At 42.9% G+C, this 18,864-nt stretch overlaps 1 pseudogene; it reads right to left on the reverse strand.

Moving 5' to 3' along the window:
- Positions 1–9,272: 9,272 nt before the first annotated feature.
- LOC122639557 lies at positions 9,273–16,387 on the reverse strand (annotated as a pseudogene).
- Between the last annotated feature and the right edge of the window lie 2,477 nt (positions 16,388–18,864).

Genomic DNA, 18,864 nt, shown 5'->3' on the forward strand with positions numbered 1-18,864 from the left:
GGCCGAGTATGGCGTTGAAAGCTACCACCGACCGTACTACCATGAATTTGACCTAGATCGTCGCTTGACATGGAGCTTGTTCGATCGTGACCAATAGGTCGATTGAGCCCTTGATGATGGCAGCGGCTCCCGAGAACCCATGAAGTGAGGTGCCCTCTAGTTTGAGTGCTTCATTGTCGAAGCCAAATTGTTGGTATGCATCTAGTGACATAAGGTCCACGGATGCGTCGGTATCAACCAATACCCGATGGACGGGTCTCTTCGCAATTTCTACCTGCACCACTAAAGCATCATCATGAGGTAAACTTATACCTTCAAGGTCGGCCTCGGTGAAGGAGATCGTCGCCACTGGTTTGAGCTTCTTGGTGGACATCTCGGCGACTCCGACGAACCGTGCGTTTGCCTTGGCCTTTCGAGTAGACTCTTGTCCAGGTCCTTCGAGGATGGTGTAAATTGGAGCTCCTTTGTCAATACTCGGCCTGGCCTCCTCATCTTTTTTGTTAGCTCGAGCTTTACTCTCCTCTTGATCAGCTCAGCGACCATCTGACCTCGGCTCAATTTTCCTCTGGTCGCGGTCGACGTTTTGGCGACCACTCCTTTCTTCCCGGTTGCCTTTAATGTACTTCTTCAAATGCCCTGCTTTGATCAGCTCTTCAATCTCTCGTTTCAGCTGATAGCAGTCTTCAGTGTCGTGGCCGTTGTCTTTATGGAACAGGCAATACTTGTTCGGGTTTCGGGATGAGCCGGCTTGCATTGGGCGATGTCGGCGAATGTATCCACCGTCTTGAATTTACATCAGAATCTCCTTCCGCGATGCATTCAAGGGAGTGTAGTCGGGACTTCGAGCTCGATCAGCTCTTTCGGCTTGGCGATCAGTCCGGGTCCTCTTCTCATCTTTTCGATCGCCAGTGGATGACCTCTTCTTCTCACTTTTGATTTCACTCCCCTTGCGTGCTCGGAGAACGTCTTCCATGTTTGAGAACTCGTTACACCTGTCAAGGAGCTTGGCCATACTTTTTGTTGGTTTTCGAGCCAGGTCCTTGATCAAGTCCTTATGTGCGAGTCCATTGCTCATCGCGGTGTGAGCTGTGGCCTAATCCAGGTCCCTAACATCCAGGGATTCTTTGTTGAATCGGGAGACGTACGATCGGATCGACTTGTTCGACCTCTATTTCACGCTGAGGAGGTTCACCGTCATCTTCTTATGCTTCATGCTACTTTGGAAACGCGTGATAAAGGCTCGCCCAAGTTGGGCAAAGCTTGTAATAGAGTTCGGCGATAGCCATGAGAACTAAGAAGTTATCGCACCCTTTAGGGACGAGGGGAAAGCTCGGCAAGAAACAATCTGAGGCCCGCCGTACATGGTCATCATTGCATTGAAGTAGTTGATGTGGTCGGTTGTCCCATCATACCGATCAAAGGGAGGTGGCTTGAACCCTATCGAAAGCGGTGCTGTCATGATCTCAGGTGGATAGGGGTGACGCCCGACCAGTGAGTAAGCATCTGGGGTGGCTTATTTCTTAAGCCCTTCAACTTGCTCGGTCTGCTCCCTTAGCTTCTTCTCCATTTCAGACTCTGGAGCTCGGCCATTTTGCTCCTCAGCTCGGATGGGGTCTTGCACTTTTTCTTGCTGAAGTCGGCCGTTATGGTCGGCCAGCTCATCCTAATGAGGTCGGCCAACTTGTTCCTCACGCTCGTGTTGATGAGGCTGGCCATTATGTTCAGCTTTGCCTGCATCACTTCTCCTTACGCGCCCGTCATTTCTATCGTCAGACTCATGTGGGCTCCTTCGTTCATCTCTCCGGCGAAGTAGACTTCGTCGTCGGGGGCTGCGGCAAGAATCCTCTCCTTCCCTTGCAATGGGCCGCCCTCGGGGCTCTTCTCGCGGGTCTTGGTGCCTCCTCGGTCCTTCCCCGTCACTTAGTAGCCCAGAAAAGACAGATCTATGCGTAGCCGACCCTGCTGGCTCGACGTCCCTTGCGGCCCTCGGGCTTCGACGATGTCCTCGCTCATCTCGCCGATTACTCCCACTTAGCCGTGGAGGGGGAGTTCTTTGGCCCTAGGGATGGGATGACGCAGGTCGACTAAGCTCGGCCCTTTGTCGACCACCTTGCTACTGTTGATCTGTGACACGCGCGGGTGCCAGTGGAGGAGCGATCCCGGGCTGACCCATTAGCCTGCCTTAAGCCATCTGAGTCATGAAGGTGTGCAACATCTCGTTGGTGTGGAGTATCTGTAGCCGTAAGTCCATAACTTACCGATTATTTGTCGGTACTTCGGGGTCCAAGTTGTCTGGCAAAGGCGGCGACAGCGGCAAGGTCAGCCCATTCAGGATAGGCTCATCTTGGGGTCACCCTTCCTCGACAGCCGTGTCCACCACCCTTCCTCTATTCTCACCCACCGACGGTGGGATTGGATCAGCCGCGGCTCCTGCACTCCTCCGCTATGCTGCTCCCCCTCGCAGAGCTCTTCTAGTCGCGCCTTGCAGCGACGTCTCAGGAGGTGGCGAGTGTCTCGCTTGCCTACCTATCAGGCTGCAGCTCATCCCCACGGGAAGTTGAGCCATGTTGACCTGATCTTGTGTGCACCATTGTTGCTGCTCGTGAAGTTGGTAGAAACGACGATGACTTGCTAACATCATTCCCACAGACGGTGCCAAATCTTTTGCGCGTGGAAACCTCCGATGCCCGGTTCGCCCATGGATGAGCCTGCAAAAAACCGAGTGAGCGCAAGGGAGCAGGTGTGGCTCCGGCCTAGGAGTCTCCGACGCTCAAGTCAGGTCTCCAATGCCACAGCGTAACAGCTGGTGAAAGTAAGATCTGCAATTGTGATCCATACCTGGGTATTTATAGAGTGAGGATGAGGTGAGGCGGTTGGGAGAGTCCTAATATGGTAGGAGTCCTTTTTTTGGAAGGCTCTCTCGCGTAGAGCAGAGTGGAGAGACATTTTTGGGGTCGGACTCTCGTTAAGGTAAGAGTCCATGTAAAGCGAGATTCCGTATTGCGCTGGGATTGTGGATCGACCCTTATACCACGATTCTCGGGTGGTACTGACGTGGCCCCGTGATCTCTGGTGGGGCGTTATGGTTGCCTTTGTGGAGAGCTCAGCTTCAGAGCTCGGCCTCGACCTATATGACCTGAGGGTCATCATTAGTTGTGTGTGTGCTCGGCCGCACCATGGCGCTGGAATCGTAGCCGACTTGCGTAGGCTCGGACCATGGGGTCGGCAGACGTGAAGGTCGACCATGATGGGGAGATCTTTGGGTCAGTATTGCGTCGTGCACTCAGAGATCGGCCTAAGAGCTCGCCCTACCAGGTCGGCCTCATCTTGCCCATGTGAGTTCGGCTCGGTGTCTGCGGCTGACTCGGGTGTGCTTGGTAGCTCGACCAAGCAGTAAGGTTTATCAAAGATCGGGTCGGCCCGATCTTTCGCTGAGTTCAGTACTGTTCTTGGACTAACCTCGGCCCGACCGCGTGGCAGCTTCTGATTGGTGGGGTGTTTTGTGCCTTTTCACATGGTGGGTAATTGGGTTAAGTTTGCTTTCCCCTTTCTCCTAATTTATAGTTTATAAACCTACCATCAGCGTGCTCCTGTGTCATCTTAATTAAAGGCTCCAAATTAAAATCCTTATTAGATTTTACTTGAGGACCAAGGGGTCACGGACAGCTCACATCTCTCTACACAACTCTACCAGTTTCATCAGAAAAAAACCTAAAAAACTCTACCAGTTGTCAGGGCCCACAACGCAAAGGCCTAGGGGTACTTAATTAATGGGAAAATGAAGAACCATAACCACATAGTTAGTTAGTTATATAGCATCAACTGCTTCTGATTTTCTGTTTTGATTCTAACTTCACACCCTTAACCGCACCGACAAGGTTTTTATCTCCTACAATTCTGACACCCTCCAATTCCCCTACAATCCCTCACATGGAGCTGAAATGACCACCCCTACCCCCACCTTGGGAAGTGTGTCCTGACAGTGGGTAGGTGGTCATTTCAGCTCCCATGTGAGGGATTGTAGGGAATTGTAGGTGATAATGATCCCACCGACAAGACAGGACGAGAAGAGATAGATTCGTTCAGTGTAGGTCTTTTGGGGGGTAAAATGGTCCAATCCAACCTAATACAACCAATACATATTGATATCAACGGTGACTAATATACATTGATCCGTGATTAGAATCCTTGCTCTTGTGTTGTGGGATTTTTTTCCTAAAAAAAAAGTTGCCAGCTGACTAATTAGTTAGCAGTAAGGGTGTCAAAGTTCTACATGAACCGGTTGAACTGACCAGAATGACCGATTCAACTGTAGACCGAAATCCTTATTGGTTTGGTTGGGAGGGTATGAAATCGTTAGAAACTGAAAATAATCAGATGCGAAACCAAAAACCCAAAAATAAATAAATACATAAAAAATTCTCATTGCCAAGCTGGATCGAACCCGATAGTAACTCGATTACAAGTCAATTATGAAAAACTAATCAGATATTAGACAAAAATTGTAACATTTTTAAAGGTTTGATTTTGATTGGCCGGGTAAGCCAAAGAGAAAACCAAACTTGGTTTTGGATTGGTCGATTCAGACTGACCAAATTGATCGATTGACACCCCCAGTTAGCGATGTGGCTACTGTTTCTGTTGAAATATTAGCAATGAGATGAACGTGAGGTTCTCTATGACATGAATGTACGCCTCCTTATTTAACTATACAGGGACGGACATTAATGGCCCTAAGATGGTGGTTGAACCCTGCTGTATATAGTATACAAGTGGAGATTTTTTTTTTTTGATGAAATGCAATTGGAGATGAATGTGAGGTTTTGTCTGACATGAATGCAACCACATCGATACATTGATGTTTGCCATGCATTTTTGTGGCTATGGTGATGAGCTAAATTCTATATAGACAATGTCATGACCATCTGAGGCTTTGGACAATGGAATTTTTTGTTTTTGGGGAAGGCAAGAGGTGCCTTTTTCTGGACCTTTATCCGCTCCAGTACAGCAGCCGCTGCTGTATGCATCGTGCGGCGTAGCAGCAGACATGTCTGCATAGTGGGGCCCATTGTGCACACATGGCCGCTGCTGCGCCGCACGATGCGTACAGTAGCGGATACAAATTCCCTTTTTCTCCAAACTCTTTTCATATTGGGTCCTTCAAAAGCCGTCCGTCCTTCTCAAAATTACATCTCTAAGCCATTTTTTTCGTTTTGCCTTCACAAATAGGTCCAGTCCCTCATCAAGGGGTGTAAATGAATAGCCGAAATCCGCTTCCATATCCGTTTAGCATTATCTGAATCCGTCTGAAAGCTAAACGGATGCGGATACGGATAGGCTATAGCTACCCGAAAAGCTATATTTACATGTAAATGGATAAAATATCTGATCCAAATCCGTGTCTGTATCCGTTTAGCACTATCCAAATCCATTCGATAGCTAATTGGATGCGGATGCGGATATAGCACTATCTGAGCCGAATCCGATCCGTTTACAGCCCTACGGCCTCATCTGCTTTTTCACATGCACCCTGTCTATTCCCTAACCACAGATTCTCAACCCTCCTTCGTTTAAGAATGTTAAACGGTCTAGTTTGATTTAAACCATTTAATTAAACGGCCTCAAATTTGAAACCATAATCAAACCATTTATTAAACGGTTTTATAATTTCAGTTTAAACGATGTGGTTCAATTTTGATAAACGGTTTCGATTTGATTTTGACACCCTTACTCCAATCCCCTCTTTTCTCCCCACTTTGTTATTATATGTCTGTTTACTCATGGCCCCAAGAGGTAGAGAAGGAAAATCTCTCTAATATCCACGTTTGTTGATATCTCATGACAGACAACACACAAAGTCAATCAAGTAATTAATACATGCATCTATACTAATTATTATGGGTTAGAGTTTTTTGTTCGGGAGTGCCTGCGCCGGACACATGGGGTGAGACAAAAACGGGTTTGCATCATTGGGGGGAGGGCTGGTCATTTTGTCCATCCCATGTGTTTGGGCATACCTTGCGCCCTCAGTACGGAGAACTTTATTCCACTTATTATATTTGACCACTCCAAGTACGACATCACTTGTTTGTGACAGTTGGTGGAAGTAGGAACAATATCTTTTTCAAATCTAACGGTATAGAAAGATGTAATGGCTGATGAAATCACACAGGTTTCATGCATGCACAGGTAACCTAAGTTTTGGCATCGCCTTACCCATAATCCAATACTCTTGGAATAATCTGGATTTTTATCTACTGCTGTACTGACACGCTCCATTTTACTGTTGTACATACTTAGATGCTTGACGTGTGTTTCTAACTGATCCAACGGACACTAAACCAAATTTGAACATTTGTTTTTTCTTTTTGTCATTTTGCTTTTCAATGTTTCAATTTTTTAATTTTTGGTTTCACTTTTTTATTTTTACCTTTCTCTCTCTTTTTCTCTCCCTTTTCACGAGACCTTTCGTTTTTCTCTGGTCTCCAGCCAGTTTGGAGAAGTCTCCGCCGATGATGGAGCAGATATGAAGAGCTAGGATTACTGGCGAGGTGTTCTGGTCCGACCTCTTCCGTCTCCAACAGCTTTCGTCCATCTCTACTCTTCCCAATCTCAAGAGGAGAGCGACATATCTGATTTACGATTGAGATCAAATCTACTCGACAGTGGATTTTCTATCTAGTTTACATGGCATGTGTCTGATCCAAGCTCTTCCTTCTCTAACCCCTTCCACTAACACTCCATCATATTTTAGTATGTAACAGATGGGAACAAAGAACTACTTTCTGCTGCTCCCAAGAATTCAAATGAACAGATGGTGGTATATACGTAGATGAACCCTTCTTCCCTATCTTTTAAGGCTTAAGAGATTGAAAGGGAATAGAATTCGGACACAGTATTGGTGAAATAATTTAGTAACAGATGGCTCTATCGAGGAAGCCAATACCTCCCTACTCGAGAGTAGAATAGTTTTTGGATTGAAAAGGCTAGTAGATTATTATCCCCTAAATTACCTCTTAAGAGTTATCTTGAGAAGAGGACTGGCAACCTCCTAATTGTGCCAAGACATCCAGCGGCTTCTTCTGTAAAGCCCCAAATTTATCTGTCTTCCTCTATTTCTCTCCCTATAATTTCTCTTTTATTTTATTTTCTCTTTCAGATTATCTTGCACGTATCAAATAGTATAAGAATATTGACCAATATAGACGTTCTCATCCTTGGAACGTACTATATTGGTCCCCTTTTGTTTATATCCCCTATTGATCGACGGTCCACAGGTGCCTATGCCATTTTCTTAGGGCCCAATATTATTTCTTGGAACTCAAGAAAGCAGAAAACAGTGTCCAGGTCGTCTACAGAGGTGGAATACAAAGCCTTAGCAGATGTCGCGGCTGAGTTGATCTGGTTGCAGGCGTTGTTTAAAGAACTTGCCATTCCACAGTCTACAGCCCCGATTTTGTGGTGTGATAATATCGGGGCCACATATCTGTCGACAAATCCTGTTATTCATGCTTGGACAAAGCACGTGGAGATTGACTTTCACTTTGTCCGAGAGCAAGTTGCAGCCAAGTCACTACAAGTGCAGTTCATCTCAACCCACGACCAAGTTGTAGACATATTGACCAAACCACCGCCAACCGCACGATTTCAGTTTATGAGGGACAAGGTAAAGATCCGCCACATCGGCTCTTCATCTTGAGGGGGTGTATTGACCAATATAGACGTTCTCATCCTTGGGACGTACTATATTGGTCCCCTTCTGTTTATATCTCCTAGCATGAATTGCCCATTCCATCTATACCACCTACCATACATTGAACATTCCATTTATATCACCTACCATGCATTGAGCATTCCTTTTACATTACTTTCCTTGTATTACATTGATTTGTAAATATTTACTACCTTGTATATCCACATGTGATATTAGACTGTTTCCTATTATCACATGTGGGATCTTCACCTACTAGGGATTCTCTAATTCTCTATATATACTCTTTGTAAACCAACCTTATTGAATTGAGGAATATAATCAAACTATCAAGTGGTAATGGCTAGAAATCCTAACTACCGGGACGTCCAACGGTTTCGCAAAGCCCCAAATTTATCTCTCTTCCTCTATTATCCTAACTAAATAGGGTCGACTACTAAATCAATGGTAGATTGGTTGACAAAAATACAACTTTCAAGTGGTAATGGCTAGAAATCATAAATAAGACCTGCTAATTAGTTCCCAAATCATCAAGAATGTATCTGAGGAACAATTCAAGAATCAAGTAAGCAAAATCCAATAATAAGAGATGCGAGTTACACATGAGAAATTCCAGAACCATAACTACCCATTTCAGTACTTCACAACAAAATCTTAGAAAACTACACTACTTTTTACAAGATTCGTCAAAACAAAATAGACTCATTTGTGGTGGGTAATCCCCTAAATAACGGATGTATGAGAAGCAATAGTTAGATGAGAGGAAGAACGGAGAATGATCCTCTCGGTATCGATTCACATCTCAAATGGCACCACTACACACTGTTTTTCTCCCATCTTTCACGTGAAGCTTTCATTCCACTATGAAAATATTAAAAAAAAAAAAACATACTCTAGTTCTCTCAAGTCTTCCCTAGTTTTTGCATTATGTATTGCCTCTCTCACTCTAGTTCTGCAAGTCTTCTTCCTCTTCTGTGGGTGCATCTCAAGAGCTTCCATCACTGCTCTAGGATTTGGACTGTGGAAGATCACATTAGCTGTGATCACCTATCGAGTAGATTATTTGCGTTCTCTCCGCTCGTGATGCATTCGTTCAGCTATCAATCAAGAACGTATATTATTTGCGATCTCTCCGCTTGTGATGCATTCATTAAGCTATCAATCAAGAACGTCTATTATTTGCATTCTCTCCGCTCGTGATGCATTCGTTCAACTATCAATCAAGAACGTCTCGGTTTATCTCTGCGGCGTTTGTGTCATCATTCAGGTAAACCCTAAACGTTGTCCGTTTAATAAGTTCGCATACTTGAAACATTTCTCATCTTTAGCATATGATCGAGTTATTATCAAAGATGTATAATTAAAAGTAGGAACTACATGATGGCTATTGACTTGTAATTGATAAAGCCATCTCACTTCTACCATGAGAGAAATCTACATCTTAGAAAGCACAATAATAAGCTAATAATATTTGATAAAAGCTGCACCTTTGCTAAGCATTGCCGGGCTTATTATGTAACCCATAGTCAGTCTGAAATTTAGTCCACATTACATGGCCGGCCATTGTTTACCCACTATTTTCGGAGAAATTTTTTGAACCAAATGGCTGACTTCTTTGGGTATCTCTTCAACCCATCTTTATAATCTACATAGTTGATACCGAATCGTACGGTATATCCACTGCCCCACTCAAAGTTATCCAATAGAGACCACACAAAGTATCCCCTCACATCCACACCATCCCTGTACAAATTACCAAAACACATAATTAATATTAAGAACAAGCCTTTTATCAGAGGAAGTGCTCTACGTACACTGGGCCGTGCACAAAGGCCATCTTAACCCTGCCCGAGTGGCGGTAAGATAGTCTTTGTACACGATCCTGTGGCTGCACAACGTGACAAGATGAGGCAGCTGCACCGTAGAGGATCTGGATCCATGTAGAACACAAACATCAAGAGTTTATTAACAGTACAACTCACTTGATCATGGCTCTTTGAACAAATAAAAGATGGCGACGGTGAAAGCTTGCTCTCAAGTCATCCTTTAGGGCTTCCTCCAGCGTTAATGAATTGTTATTCAACTCTCCCATTCCTGTTTAGAGGTCCAAAAGAATTTTAATTTTGATTACTATTAGTTTCTGTAACATTGTTTAGCTAGGTCCTATTTGTTTAGAAGTAAAATGAAGGAAAATAAAGAAAACAAAATAAATGGAAGTACAACTAAGAAAAAAAAATTTTCCTGGTTTTATTCAAATTTTCACTCACTTTATTTCAAGCCAAACGCCCATTCTAGCTAGCTAGTGGTACTCAATTAAACTTCGAATTGCCTTACCATTCTCAGTGATGTACATAACCGGATTGTTGTATTTTTTGTTTGTGTAAATTAGGAGATCTCGGATTCCCTGCGGACAAACAAACTGTCATGCTGCACCAGTCTGGAATTTAATAAAACAACGTAAACATTGAGTAAAATGTATGATGGACACCATCAAAGGATGAAAGGTTCTTGTAAAAACAGCAACAACCAATAATAATAAATGCTTTTGTTTATATGGTTTCTGCTAAACTCATACCTTCAGACCAATAGGCTTCCCATTTCGCTCAGTTGTTACATAAAAGATGTCAGAACAAACACCAATCAAAACACGAACAAAAACAAAAGCAGAGCAAGATGACATGGAGATTTAACGTGGTTCACACACCAAGATGGTGTGCTACATCCACGGGTGAAGGCGAATATGTTTCACTATGTAAATTCGAGAAAGTTACAATGAAGCTCTCACAAGAACACTCGAAACGATGTTGCTTCACTCTCCCAGAAACCCTAAATCAAAAACCCTAAAATTCTCACACAATACAACAAAGTAGGTAGAGAATATAAATACTTCTCCATCGGATCGGGTCAAACCGTAAACCGGTCTACATGGGGAGGTAACCCAATATTATATATGCCCACACCAAAGCCCTTACGGGATCGATGTGGGACTATTGTAGATAACATTACCCCACTCTTTAACGGCCGACGTCCTTGTCGACCCACTCCGGATCAGGTAGCCCTTTCTAGGCGGCTCCACCCTGCTCCAGGATTCTGCCTAGTGGTAGCTATAGGTAGCCCTTTCCAAGCAGCTTGCACTCTGGCACCAGGTCGCCCCTCCCAAGTAGTCAACCGCAAAGGACGGGTCAATGAATGCACCAATGTTAGGATTGGAAGAACTCACCCTCATAAACTGTTGTACAAGGGGAGGGAACCCAATATTATATATGCCCACACCCAAGCCCTTACGGGATGGCCCAAGCCCTCTGTTACCATCACAGATCTCAGAAAAAGGGTTATTCTTCAAAACGAGTCCAAGAATTCGAAACATACATAACAAACGATAATAAGAATTAATATATATTATATGCATTGAAGGCATCTGATTTTTTTTTGTTGGTAGAAAGCAAAAACCTGTTGTATCGGTTGGCAAAATAAAAATAAAAAAAGCATGCAAAAGTTGAAACCATGGACTTACTTGTACACTTAACATGATGATCAGTGGTGTAACTTTTTGTAAAATTGTTGGAGAAGGGGAGATTAGCAGCATAATTGGAAGTATAATAGTTTATTCCAAGGAAATCAAATGACCCTTTTAGCATGCGAGATTGCTCTTCAGAGAATTGTGGCAACCGATCACCAACTAAGGTTCTCATACTTTGAGGGTACTCACCATATGTTAATGGATCCAGAAACCTGTAGTAATTAATAAACCATAAAATTAATTAAACAGCAGTCTCATCATAACCACCAGCTTAATTTCACTACTAATACACAATTAATTTATAATCTAACCATCCAAACATGAAATCAAGAGCTCGTTGAGCAGCATCTTTATTAGAGTTGTCTTTAGAGAAAGGAAGAAACCAATGTGAGACTAGTGTTATTCCAATGTTGCCCTTTTGTGATTCCTGGATAACACTCACATACATATAAACTATGTTGACGCAAACAACAAGAAACACGAAGAAACAAAACAGATTCAAGCAAGAATGACAGAGAGATTTAACGTGGACATATCAGTTTAGTGAAACATGTTAATTAGTTCTCTCACTCACTTACTTGGTACTTCTCCTTGTATTCCCTTACTGCTGCAGCATGAGCAAGAAGCATGTTATGGGTCACCATATATGGTTCAGTCCCTGAATTTCCAGAACTACAATTTCCCACCGACTTGGAGCATCATCCCGGGGCCTTGTTTCCTTCGGCATACCCACCGTTGTTGAAGGCCCATGCCTCATTGATTGTCACCTAGTGCTTCACACGATCTCCAAATTTTTCATAGCAAAGAGCGGCATAGTCCCGAAAGTCATCACTGTTAGATAAATTAGAGAGAGAGAGAGAGAGAGAGAGGTAAGTGCAGGGGTAAGGCGGTCATTGCATGCCCTACTATGTCTATGCAGCACACAGCAACAGGCGGCAGTAGAGGATCCAAATTGGTAGATGACATCTTTAGGTTTCATGTTTATTAATGTTATGGGAAAAAGATCTCGATCCGGGAGTGTGGCCTACATCAGCACTACCATGAGTCTATCTAGGGGTGCAAGTTTGGCCCTGTTGGCCCGAACCCGCCCTGAGCCCAAATAGGGCTTGGGCTAAAGATTTCTAGCCTTGAGGGCGGGTTAGGGTCAGAAATGCCTGGCCCTGAGTCAGGGTCGGGTCGGGTCCGGGTTGAGGCCTCGGGCTCAGTCCGACCCTGATTTTGGCCCTGATTTTTGGCCATGCTTTTTGACCCTGATTTTGGCCCTGATCTTGACCTTGAACTTGGTCCTGAACTTGGCTCTGATCTTGACCCTGATTTTGACCCTGATTTTGGCCCTGATTTTGGCCCTGATCTTGACCCTGATCTTGGCCCTGATCTTTGCCCAGATGATGACCTTGATCTTGACCCTGATCTCGACCCTGATTTTGAACCTGATTACGTATAATGATAATATGATATTATAATATATAAGAAATTATTAATGTAACAAATAACAACTAACAAGGGTTCATAAATTAGACTTTTAAGTACATTATATATATTATATAATTTAAAATCAAGATTGGGAAGGATTGATGTGTAAATTCATTGAACAAATAAAAGGTTGAGAGAGTGAGTGACTGAGAGAGTTTTTCTATACCAGTTAATAGGTAATGCATGTTGTTATTTGATAATGAAAAATTTATAACTTCATATTATAAAATGAGAGAGTGTTACTGTTTGTGTGAAAACATGCGTGGTCATGGCTTATAGATATAGTCTGTTTGCACTCTGTACAATGAAAGCATATAGTCTATCAGGGTTAGGGTCAGGGTTAAGGTTAGGGTCAGGGCCAGGGTCAGGGTCAGAGTCTGGGCCAGGACCACGGTCAAGGTCAGGGCCAGGATCAGGGTCAGGGCCAATCAGGGCGGGCTTGGGTTGGGCTTGACCCGTCAGGGTCAGGGTTTTTAGGCCTTGAGTCAGGGTCAGGGCAGGTCTGGGCCGACCTAAGGGGACTCAGTGTTGGGCTACGATTTTAAAAAGCCCGACCCAACCCGACCCTGTTGCAGCCCTAAATCTATCTCTCTCCTCATGTGAAAAGACATCTCTGTCCCTTGTTTTAAGGAGGAGAGAGATAGACACATGGGAGTACTGGCGTAGGCCACACTCCTGGGCAGAAAACTGCTTCCCTAATGTTATATAACTAAGTTAGGCCTAAGCAGTGGACCCTAAGGATGCAAGTTTGGCCCAAAGAGTCCAAGCCGGCCCAAAAATTCAATGCGTAGGGTAGGATTTTCAGCCCATGGGCTGGACTAGGATTGGATTTCTAGGTGCTGGATTGGGTTAGGCTGGACTGAGGTCTTGGGCTGAGCCATGGGAAACTTTGGATGAGCTTGAGTTTTCAAAAACCCGGCCCGGTAGCACCCTAGTGGAGCCCCATAATTTTAGAAACTAAACTAGATATTGAACCTTTCAGAGATCCAATTCCAGTTTTCTTGGTTTAGCCATAGTTTTTGACAAAAAACAGGGTTCTGATACGAAAACCAGGAACTGGTTCTTGTCCAATTTTAGTCTAACCCAACTTGATTAACCAGTCTGGGCCGGTGCCGGTTTTTAAAATTGTGTTCAAACCAACTAACCAATACCTAAAACAGTATCGATGGTCCAAATCGAAATGTTTTGATAAGAATCAATAAACTGTTCAATATGGGATATTGGAACCATTTAAGAAACGGTACGGTTTTGGTTTCTACCTTTTATGCCATGAACTGAATTGGAACCAACCGATTACCCAGACTTGACCCGATTAACAACCTCAGGACTATTGGGTTGATTTTGGTCAAACCAATCAATTTATGACTCATTCATGAATGTTGGTGCTTAATACTTATTGAATGCTTTACTTGTCAAGGGAAATGAAGAATACCCACATGATGTGAGGACTTAAGAAGCCACCATAATCATCTTCATGGGCTTGTGGAAGATCCCAGTGAAACAAAGTCACAAATGGCTGCATTCCTGCAATGAAAAACAAACCAATGAGTTGTTAATAGAACTGGATCCATGGCGCTTATGATAGGCGGCCTGACCCGACCCGCAAGCAAGGGGAGGGAGCCTTTCACTTTGTGTTAATTGAAAGGCTCCCTGTCCCCCTTTTCTTGTTTGAGTGAGAAAGAGAGAGAGAGAGAGAGAGAGAGAGAGAGAGAGAGGACCATTGGATAAGAGTTCATTGATGAGCTTGTTGTACTATTGAATGCCTTCATTGTTCACTCCCCTTCTTAGCTTTCCACCTGAGATAGAATTAGATAGTGTTTAATCGTTGTACAAAATGAATGGTCAAGATGATGATCAGGATCAATCATACATACGTGGCAATAGCCTTGGCCATGAGATGGAGAATCTGTAAGCATTCATCCCCATTTCTTTCAAGAGACCAACATCCTCCTGCATGCCAATATTGATTAATGATATTATTGGACAACTACGAATAGAATATTATATAGGGAAAAAGTTCTCTGTCTGGGAGTGTGGCCTATGGGAGTGTGGCCTATGCCAGCACTCCCATTAGTCTATCTCTCTTCTTCCTGTGTGACAAGACACCCCTACCCCCTTGTTTTAAGGAGGAGAGAGATAGACACATGGGAGTGCTGGCGTAGGCCACACTCTCGTGCAGAAAACTACTTCCCTATTATATATATATATAATTTGGAAGAGGGTTATCCATGTTGTCAACGTAGAAAGGAATCTGCACATCACATCAATTAGTGTTTTGAAAAATATATCATCCATAAGGAAACTGCATTTTTAAAATAAATAAAATAAAATAAAAAAATACTTCCGAAAGATTATCACTTCTTATGAGAGGACATGCGAAAGAATCCTTATATGAATCTTGTCTATATGAAATCAGTTTGAATTTGATTCAAGTTTAAGTTAGAGCCTGAATTGACTGCTCAATCGTCCAATCCATTCACTACTTTTCGGATACTAAGAGCCACATCATTCTACCAGTTTGTGAACCATGGAGGAAAATTTATCTTGAGATGGAAATTTTTCTCTTGTAATTGTGCAAAGGGCAATATTACATTTACAAAAAGAAATTCATACTTAATGGACTAGGCTCATCAGGTAAGACAACAATGGACCCGGCTCCTGTCCAGCCGTGGTGGGAGCTGGACAGTCCAGCGCTTGGCAACCACCCCAAAAATAGAGGGATCATTTCATATAAGGAGCCAAGGTGGGACCCATCTATGAAATGACCACCCCACCCCTGATTTTGCTAACGGACCCAGATGCTCTAGGTTCCGCCACGGTTGCACAGAATCGTTTTTCGGCAACAATGACCCCACATTAATTAGCTTGTTCTTGGTTCTGAAAAGGAACATCAACAATACTGTACCTTATAACGATGATAAGAATCTACAGCTACATCTCCATTACTATGGTCCTTTATCTTGCCTTCCATTGCACCAACATATGATTTCATAAGCTAGACACAATCAAGCGATCAATCTTTAATCAGACCAAATCATTTAAGATACATAATAGCTGATAGTGTGGCATGTTTCCACCATTGTGATTCTGCCTCGTGTTCCTCAGATAAGGTTTATGATCTTATCCATCATAGTTTTCCACCAATGGAATGTGCCTGTTACCCTGCTGGTAACCAAATGAATGGAATAATTCACTTTTTCTTTGGTTCATAAATATCCTCTTAGTTTTAGTATTTTTTAAAATACTTTTTAAGATTCCCGTTGGTTGCCAGCAGCGTAATAGGAACATTCTGAGAAAAATGCTATCAATCCGGACAGTTGAGCTGCACATTCTATGTTCCCGCCTCACCTCTAGCGCTGCACATGCAATCCAGCTGTCCGAATTTACATGAGCCGAATCCGGAACATTCTATGTTCCTGCTACAGCAAAATTTCGTCTGTTGCTTTTAGGTCAAAACCTGATCATAATATTCGGACCTGACTAAAAGCTTTTGCCAGAAAACTAGATTTAAGGTCATATTAAGTCACTAATGTGCATGTTTTCCTCAAACCAATTTAACTGCATCACAAAAATAAACATATAAATGAGAGAGAGAGAGAGAGAGGACCCGGATACTTGTGAGTGTAAGTATCCCAAATGCTTGGGCCTTTACCGCCTTCTCTTAATCCACCTTCAAACTGCATAAACCATTGAAACATCTAACGTGTATTAGTGTTTTTTAAAAGTTAAATATGGATGAAATTTGGTTAGGGCCCGGCGTCCTTGACATCATGTTGTTTTTTGATGCCATCATCACTAAGGATCGGATCCTTCTACTACACAGGCTGCCCCAATGGCCCTGCTGCGCAGACACAGGATTGCGCATAATGATTGCCTTAACCTTATCTGTGTGGGAGTACGGAGGTCATTTCACACGACCATATGTCTGCGTAACACGGCAGAAGCAGTTGGGGCAGCACACAAGTAGAGGATCCAGATCCGCACACTAAACAAAAAAGTTTTCAAACTAAACCAGCCAGCCCGGATGCATACTGGAAGTTCCCTTTTAACACTACATCATGTGTGAATTGTGTGTAAGTAGAAATACCTGATAAGAAGCTGAACCAGCTCCAAAAATGAAACCCGGAGGAAAATTGCTTCGGTTGAGTACTGAATTCGCTGAGTCATGACTCGCTCCAACAACCGTAGCACTGTCCAACATTGAGTTGGGCAGCTGGACAACTATAATCAACAAACTTAGTAGTAAGGCAAATCTCACATCAATAATCACCATTGTTTTCTTCTTCTTCTTAGGTATGTTATATCCACTCTCTCTCTTTCTCTCTCGCCTTTGCGTCTTCTCTTTAAATAGAAAAAACAGATCAAGTCACCCGCCCATAGTCACGTGACACGTAATTAATGATTTAAATTGTGAAATATCGATTCGTTCCTTTGATTACTCCTCATTCAATGATTCCATTCAATAATTTCATTCTGAATGGACCCCATGCCATAAATGAATCATTGGAAATGCTTTTGCACTACCTACACTATGCGCGAATACTTAATCACAGAATGACAGTTTCTTACCACAAAAAAAAAAAACCATCACAGAATGACAGTAATGACCAAAAGTACTTCCTTATGTTTTGTGGCCAGAAACGCTTTGCAGCTTTTTTGACTACTGAATTATCACTGGCCCATTAACATGAGGTCCCTCGTGACTATATATTGCTTGAAAAGTGTATCAGAAAGTAGATGTTAGATAGATTATAATAAAATGAGAGATTAAATAAATATTTTATTATTTTGGAAAAAATGTTTTAGTTTCATATCGGAAAATTACAAGAGTTATAAATGGTATTTATTATATTATCTTCTTTATCTCTTGAATTAAATCGAAAAAGGGAGACATTCTATAGTGTATATGCGACATGTGCACGTGCGGCGTGGGCAGTGGGCTGTAGAGGCATCAGTTGCGTACGCACACACTTAGCACGCTTGCATCGCGATGCAAGCGATCTGATCTGGTACGTTGATTTTTTGAAATGATCAGATCCATCGGATTAGAAGATCCTACGGTCACGTTTGATAGGATGTGACTGTTGTGAACAGGTTCATCTCTGGTTTAATCTGAACCGTTAGATCGGATGGCAATCGATCTAATGGTCTAAATACAAAATGAATAGATATGTTTATTCAGAAAAGGTGCTCCACTTCTATAAAATAGAAGTGCTGTGTTCAAACGTATTATCTCTCTGTTGCAATTCAATATCTCTAAAAGGGAGTTCTGTGTTTTATTTTGTTGCTTTGTTGATTCCTAAAGATGAATTTGTCATGTGGGGCAAATATCTCTTTTAAGATAGTGAGATCGCGTTCAAAGCAGTTTGAAGTTTTCTTCTTCAAACAGAGTTTTTCCTAACAGTAGAGACCCGGATAGCTCGAAAAAGAAAACTGTCTCTTACACGTTAGAGGAATCCAAAGTACTGTGTCAGCATGGGGTGTCAATGTGGGAAAAAAAAATTTCTGCTATATAGGATGATATACATAGAATCAGATCTCCAATAACACGATGACACATGGTGGACCAAACCCAAGATACGGTTCACAAAATACGAACCAATCAATCCGGTTGGACCCTCAACTGTTACTGTACACTAGAATCATGCATGAGGAGCTTTACAGGTGGCCTATAGAAAGCACAATTGTTGACAATGCCAACTCAATCACTAACGAATTCGGTTAACAGTTCCCGTCCTGATCCCCAACAGACTTAAAGAACACACAACTCTAAAGACACGAAGGACATTTGGAGATGACAATATATAAGGAAGCCTCCCTTTGAGCAGAGGAGGAGGACAAAAATTTAATTCCTTGAGTACTTATGGATATGATCTCATTTTCTAGCTCTGATATTAGTTTTTCGTCTCCGATCTCGTTAACTATTATTTTACTTTGAGATTTGACTTAGGCATTGGAGAGTCCCCCCCCCCCCCCGCGAGCAAGTTTCGGGCCACTCACCCGGTCTGTCTTCTAGTTATCTTGTGTGTAGGCTTGAACCAGACCGCTTGGGGAAGATCTCAGCAGCAATAGATTGATGCCCACCATGGGGCCTAATAAAAAATTAGCTATAAAGCTAAGATTCACTAATCATGGCAAGCATAAACGATGGAAAAAAGAC

Source organism: Telopea speciosissima, chromosome 9, assembly GCF_018873765.1.
Source record: "Telopea speciosissima isolate NSW1024214 ecotype Mountain lineage chromosome 9, Tspe_v1, whole genome shotgun sequence".
NCBI classification, from domain to species: Eukaryota; Viridiplantae; Streptophyta; class Magnoliopsida; order Proteales; family Proteaceae; genus Telopea; species Telopea speciosissima.